Source organism: Daktulosphaira vitifoliae, unplaced genomic scaffold, assembly GCF_025091365.1.
Source record: "Daktulosphaira vitifoliae isolate Bord-2020 unplaced genomic scaffold, ASM2509136v1 Scaffold_2, whole genome shotgun sequence".
In the NCBI taxonomy this organism is placed as follows: domain Eukaryota; kingdom Metazoa; phylum Arthropoda; class Insecta; order Hemiptera; family Phylloxeridae; genus Daktulosphaira; species Daktulosphaira vitifoliae.
In genome coordinates this window covers 6645575-6652318 of record NW_026099573.1, presented here as the reverse complement: position 1 = coordinate 6652318, position 6744 = coordinate 6645575, and positions in this window count along the sequence as shown.

Sequence of the window (6744 nt, the reverse complement as noted above, 5' to 3'; positions counted from 1 at the left end):
GTACTACAAAATGAAAAAAAAAAATTTGTCCCGACACTTTTTTTTCTACATTTAAACGGCTGCCGTAGTTAAAAAAACACTATTTTTGTGTTAAAATTTTCGATTTTCGATTTTAAATTTTCAACTTAAAAATGCTATAACTTTTTGAAAAATGTATATATCAGCACAAATTTTTTTTTTCTAAATACATTATAAGTACATCTTTCATTTGACATACTTTTTATTAAAATTGGACAATTTCCCCTTATATAGGGGGCGTTCAAAACTTAAAATATTGTAAAAAACATAGATCTTTTTCAACTGAACTTTTGAAAATGTTCCGGAAATACTGCGTCCTTTAAACATATATAAAATTAAAGCTTATTTTATGTACTACAAAATGAAAAAAAAAAATTTGTCCCGACGATCTATCTTCTATACGCAAATGGCTACCATATTGAAAAATATACTATTTTTGTATGATAATTATGGGTTTTGTATTTTATTTTAATAGAAGTTGATGTTGCTTTTGCAATTATCCATCAATTTTTTAAAATTAAACACTATCTACAGATTTGCATCGAAGCGTTTCTTATGATAGTGATTTTAATCACTGTCAGATTAAATCTATACTGGAAACTACTATGCAATGTCTCCACTATGCCGCGACCCCACTGTGCTACCGTTTTTTAATTTTATTTTATTTATTACGTCGACATGAAATTCGCAAACAAATCTACCAATCGTATGTACGTAACTGATACTAAATTAACTTTTAGAAAAATGTATAGATCAACAAAAATTTTCGTTTCTAAATACTTTATATATACATCTTTCGTCCGATATACTTTTTTTTAAAATCGCAAAATTTTCCCTTATTAGGAGAGCGTTTAAAACTTGAAAAAAAAAAAAACTTATAATAAATGGAACTTTTTCAACTAAACTTTTAAAAATATTCCGGTAATACTACATATTATAATCATATTAAATCTTATGTTACGTACTATAAATTAAAAAAAAAATTGCTCTGATGAATTATCTTTTACGAACAAATGGTTTCTGAAGTTAAAGACATACTATTTTTGAGTTAAAATTGAAAAATGTATAGATTATCACAAATTTTTGTTTCTAAATACTTTATACCTCTTTCATACATAAATGCATTATATTTTAAACTTTTTAAATGTGTATAAATTTAAATTTAATTTTAGTGACAATAAGTGTAATTATTAGTAAACTACTACTAAATTATCAATGAAACAGTTTTATTAACTATTTTATTTTATTTCAATTTTTAAGACAAATTTCTAATTTACAACACTATTCATTATCTTTTTTAAATACACGAGGTGTATTTTATGAGATGCATTATAAAAATAATTTATGTGAAAAAAAAAAAAATTTTATTTAACATTTCAGATTTAGATATTCGTCCAGTAAGTATTCAAATATACAGTTACAATCAAAGATTTGTTTTTTATAATAACTATGCAGGGCATTGAAACTATAACATACAAACCTACTACTAAAACATCAATTACATCCAACAAAATATCACTTTTTCAAAAAAAGGATATCTTAAAAGAAAAATGTCAATTAAAAGATCATATGATAGTATTATTAGCAAATGAATTAAAAATGGCTTATGAGAAATGTAAGTGGAATGGTAAATTGCATTTTAAAAATAAAAATTTTTATGATATACATGATTTCAACCGCCAAACGTTGTTTTGGTATTTGCAAGGTGAACGCCATCCAACATTATTTTCAATTCAAGTAAGCTAAAAAATTAAAAATACTTTTAGGTATATATAAAAAAAAAAAATACTCTTTTTATGTATTAAAAAATAACCATAGCTAAAAAACTAAAATTTTCCAATGTTATTAACAATAGTACAAAAAAAAAATATATTAGTCATAAAAATTTGAAAAAAAAAAAAAAAGTTACATTAAAAGATTCGACAATTATAGGAAATATAAAAATATTTTTTTGGATTTGACATAAGTAAATTGTATGAATGTAAGGAGAGTAAATTTTCTTTTATAAAAATCATATAAGTATTATTTTAGTCTTAAAGACTATTTAAAACATCGGTTTATGAAAGTACTTATTTAAAAACATTCCAACCCTGGTTTTATAATTAATTAAATATAATCATTAATGAAAATAGATTTTCTTTTCAGGAGTATGTATGAGTACTAAAGCTTCTTACTTTTTCAGATACATGTGGATCGTTGTTTAAAAAAGACAACGAATAGTTGTGACAAAAACATTGCTATTTTGAATCCAGTTGATTTATGAACAATTCCAAAATATGAGTGAAACTCTCGATTAACTTATAAAATTTCTAATCCACAAATATTTAGTTATGACTTAAGTGTAAATAAAAATTTTAAATTTATATATCTCCTATAAAAATTTATTTAGAATTACCACAAAGTTTATTTTTACTTTTTCCACTCTAATAATAAAAAAAAAAATATATTTTACTAAACAATATATTAAAACTTAACCTTTTGATTTGAAAAAATATATCAGTATGGTACAAAGGAATTCACCACCGAACTCTATCACACTCCTAATAATAGGTTTATAGGATGAGAAAATAAAATTCTGATGCGTTTGCATTGCACTTCCGGCTCTACTGTTGAATGACGACTATGACACAGCTGTCTCTCCTTGTCCGACAGGTCACGAGGAGCCTAGTAACTGCGGGTGACGGGAAGATATGCATTTTTAACTTAACTTACTTTTTGACTTCCTTACGGAAAATCACCGTGACGCTTTATGGCTTTCATTTTTTTTGTTTGCTTATAATAATAGTAAAATAAGTTATTATATGGATGGTGTGTGTGCGCAGTCCTAGTAAATCCATACGATCGTCTGTATGATCGTCATACAAACGGTAACTATTGCGTCTTTACCCACACGTCAAATTAGACCTTACTGCCTTCTACCAGCATAACAGGTAAAATAGGTTTGTTCTTGCCGCATATCAATTTGTGTTGCTCCAACGCTCGTTGACCCTAAAGAATATGTTTTTTAGGCATATCATTGAAGTTGGCGAAAGAACATTTGCAAGTATATATGCCATGTGTATGCGGCCATGATGTTGGTTTTTTTGGCTGCGCACGAGCCTCGAAAAATCTGAAATGTACATGTAATGTGATTTTTCAGAGTCGCCAATGTACAACAGGTCAAAATGATTCTGTTGTTCTTGGTCGGCGACTCTTAGTGGATACGCCGACCACTTTATCTTAACGTCGTCCTGTTCCAAGCTGTACACACTGACAGACACATTTCGTCACTCAAGTACTTTAATTTTGGACGCAGGTGTGGGGAACGTCTACCCCGTAAAATCATACCAGTGTTCCTCGTTAAAATATTTTCGATCAACGCGATATCTGTGGTCTCCCTTTGACGTATCTCATCAAAATGGCCCACTTAAAACAAAACTGATCGATTTTCTGTAAATTGATGATTCCTTTTTTCAGATTAATTTCGGGAGGAATCGGAATATATGATGAACCGACGAGGGGCGTATACTTGTGTATGCTGAGCATAAGACCGTCGATATGCAATAGAGAAAAGCCGCTACACCTCCCCATGTACGTGTTATCTTTGGCGAGCATAACCTCAAAATCTTCATCAAACGCACAACCGATATTCGTATCGGATAGCAATGCCCTGGCCCGTGTCTTGAAGGCACGGTCCTCGGGCGATATATGGTATAAGGCCTCTAATTTGATATTGTACTTGATCGGACGGTTACCGACGAATTCAGAGTCTTGGATATAACGACGCGCAGAAAATCCCGATGACTCGCGAATTTTTCCACGTTCTTCCGATAAAATCAAACGACCCCCGCTCAGAATCAATCTCAATGAAATCGCGGATATTCGTTACAAGGTAAACAAGGTAGCTTTAATAAAACAAAACTAAATTTTTTATTTATAGAAATATTAAAAAAAATTCTAGACTGAATAAATAGTAGCAGTTAGTATCGGCTATGAGGCATCTTAAGGTTACTATAAATATGATAAAAAAATTAACTTAAAACAATAATGAACGAAAAATACTAGTATTATTGTGAAAAAAATCGTCAGGTGCTCAATATACAAAAAATATGGCATAAAGCACCCACGCTTTTTTTCACAATAATACTAGTATTTTTCGTTCATTATTGTTTTAAGTTAATTTTAAAAATTATTTTTAACTTTTTAGTTCGATGTGCTTTAAAAGCGTGTTTTTTAGTTTTTTTAAACTATATTTATTTTTCACTTTTTAGTTTCATGTTATGGCAGTAGTTAATATCAATATCATGGTTGTAACGGGTAACGAGAAATAAGGGTTCGATTCCGGAGAGGGAGTCTAAGAAACGGCTACCCCATCCAAGGAAAGCAGCAGGCGCGTAACGTTGAGGTAGTGACGAAAAATAACGATACGAAAATCATCCTCCGTAATCGGAATGAATACACTACATATCTCTTAATGAGAATAAAGTGTATTAATATATAAGTTTTAATAGTAATTAGAATATATATATATTTAAAGGGACTTAAGTACGTAACGTATCATGCATGAGGTATAGCCGTGTTTATGTGGGCGGGCATGGCGGAGGGAACATTATACACGAGGCATATACGGCAGCAGAGGCGTCGGCTGTAGGAATATATAAATGAATATTAACATATACGTATAAATATTAATATATATATATATTAATATTAGCGGTGGCGGTAGGAATATATAATCTTCGCATAATATCGCGGCACTTTCGCTGGCATCGACGACGCGTTGTCCGGCGGTGTTCCTCGGACGTCAACAGGTTAGCAGCGTTGATAGCGACGGCGCGCGAGTGCGGATCGAATCGTAGACGTTGTCACTTTGACAACGGGAAGAAGACTACGGTATCATTTGCGGCGGAATGTCGTCGGGCGTGCGGCGCTTGCTGGACTTTGCACAGCGGCGTATAACGCGAGGTGTTGGTCAGTCAAATACTCATAATAGGGCGACGGCTGATAAAGGTGGCACGAGTCGTGGGGCATTGTGTATAATGAAACGACGCGGGCCGTGTCAATTACAATAAAAATTTGTTATATATATACATAATTGATGACACGCGCGCGTCTACGGGTTAGAAAATATTGTTGTCTACGAGTGGTGAGCGGGGTGGGGCGAATGCATTACAACAGTATAGTCTCAAGGTCATACACGACGGGATACGCGACATAATAACACGTGCCGCGTGGAGTTACAAACTTACAAACGACAAACAAACAACAAACAACAAACATACACGTGAAACTAATATAAGCGTGTTAAAAACTAAAAAAACAATTAAAAGAAACACAAAAATTAAGTATTTTCTTTTTAAGTGGTAAATTAGGTTAATTGTTATTTTTTTCTAGCGTCTTTGTAGTATAAGCTAATGTCCTAAGATCTGGTTCTATATTGGAAAAGATGGGTAACCATTCTGTTTGAGCTGACCTCACTATGCCTGATATGATGCGCTTGGTATGGTTCAATTGTACATCAACTTTCCTACAATGAGCGCTTCTAGCCCACACAGGTGCACAGTATTCAGCGACGCTGTACACTAAGGCGAGCGCTGTAGTTAGTAGAACACTGATGTGACAACCTCAAATACTAGCTAGTTTAGTCATAATGTTATTGAGTGTCTTCAATTTATTTTTGACGCCTTCCAAGTGTTGATTGTATGTTAGGATTATATCAAATTTCACTTCTAGGTATTTATGGCATTCTTCAGAAGCGATATTTTGTTCGTCTATTTCTACGTGTAGTTATCTGTTTGCCTCCCTATTGTTGAAATGGAAGGTCTTTGCCACAGACTTGCTCAGATTAAGTTAGGAAAGCTATCATTTTCGTTTAAACTTTCATTTAAATTCGATTTTTATAATTAGTTTCAGCTTTATTATTTATGAACCATAAATGACTTGAAAGAGCTTTTTTACCTATGTCACTTATAATCTTATTAATTTTACTGTAATATTTAAGTTGAGTTAATAAATTTTGATCATTTCGAGGAGTTGCACAACAACATGTAAACCAAAAAAACCCAGCACAGGGGAGTCACGGTACAGTAGTGTCGTGGCATAGTTGGATCAAGTATAATAATATCTGACAGTATTAAAATCACTAAAAAAAAAAAACGCTTCGATGTAAATCTTTAGATAGTGTTTAATTTATAGTTATAGCATTATAAAGTTAAAAATGTAAAAAATAAAATCGAGAATTATCACACAATAATAGCATTTGGTAGCCATTTTCACCATGAAGATAAAATAAAGTCCGAATTTTTTTTTTCCATGATAAATTATATTATATTAGCTTTAATTTAAGATAAATATAAAAGTCTCAGACTTTCCGGAACATTTTCAAAAGTTAAGTTGAAAAAATTAATTTTTTGTGAAAAAGTTGTCATTTTAAATCCCTCCTGTGGGCAGGTTAAGGGTCAGATTTATAAAAAAAATATACCAAATGAAAGGTAATGATATCATGCATCTATTTAAAAAAAATTATATTGATTTATTTATTTTTAAAAAATTTATGGCAATTTTAAGTAAAAAATATTGAAAAAATTTCGAAAATTAGCGATTTTTAAATTTGTAATTTTTTTGGAGGTTTCCCCCATTTACAGGGAACGAGGGAAATTTTTTCAATTTTTGAGGGTAATGTCTTCGACTAGATACAATTTGTAATATTTTGACTTATCATTGAAAGAAATCGGTTCAGTGAGAGCT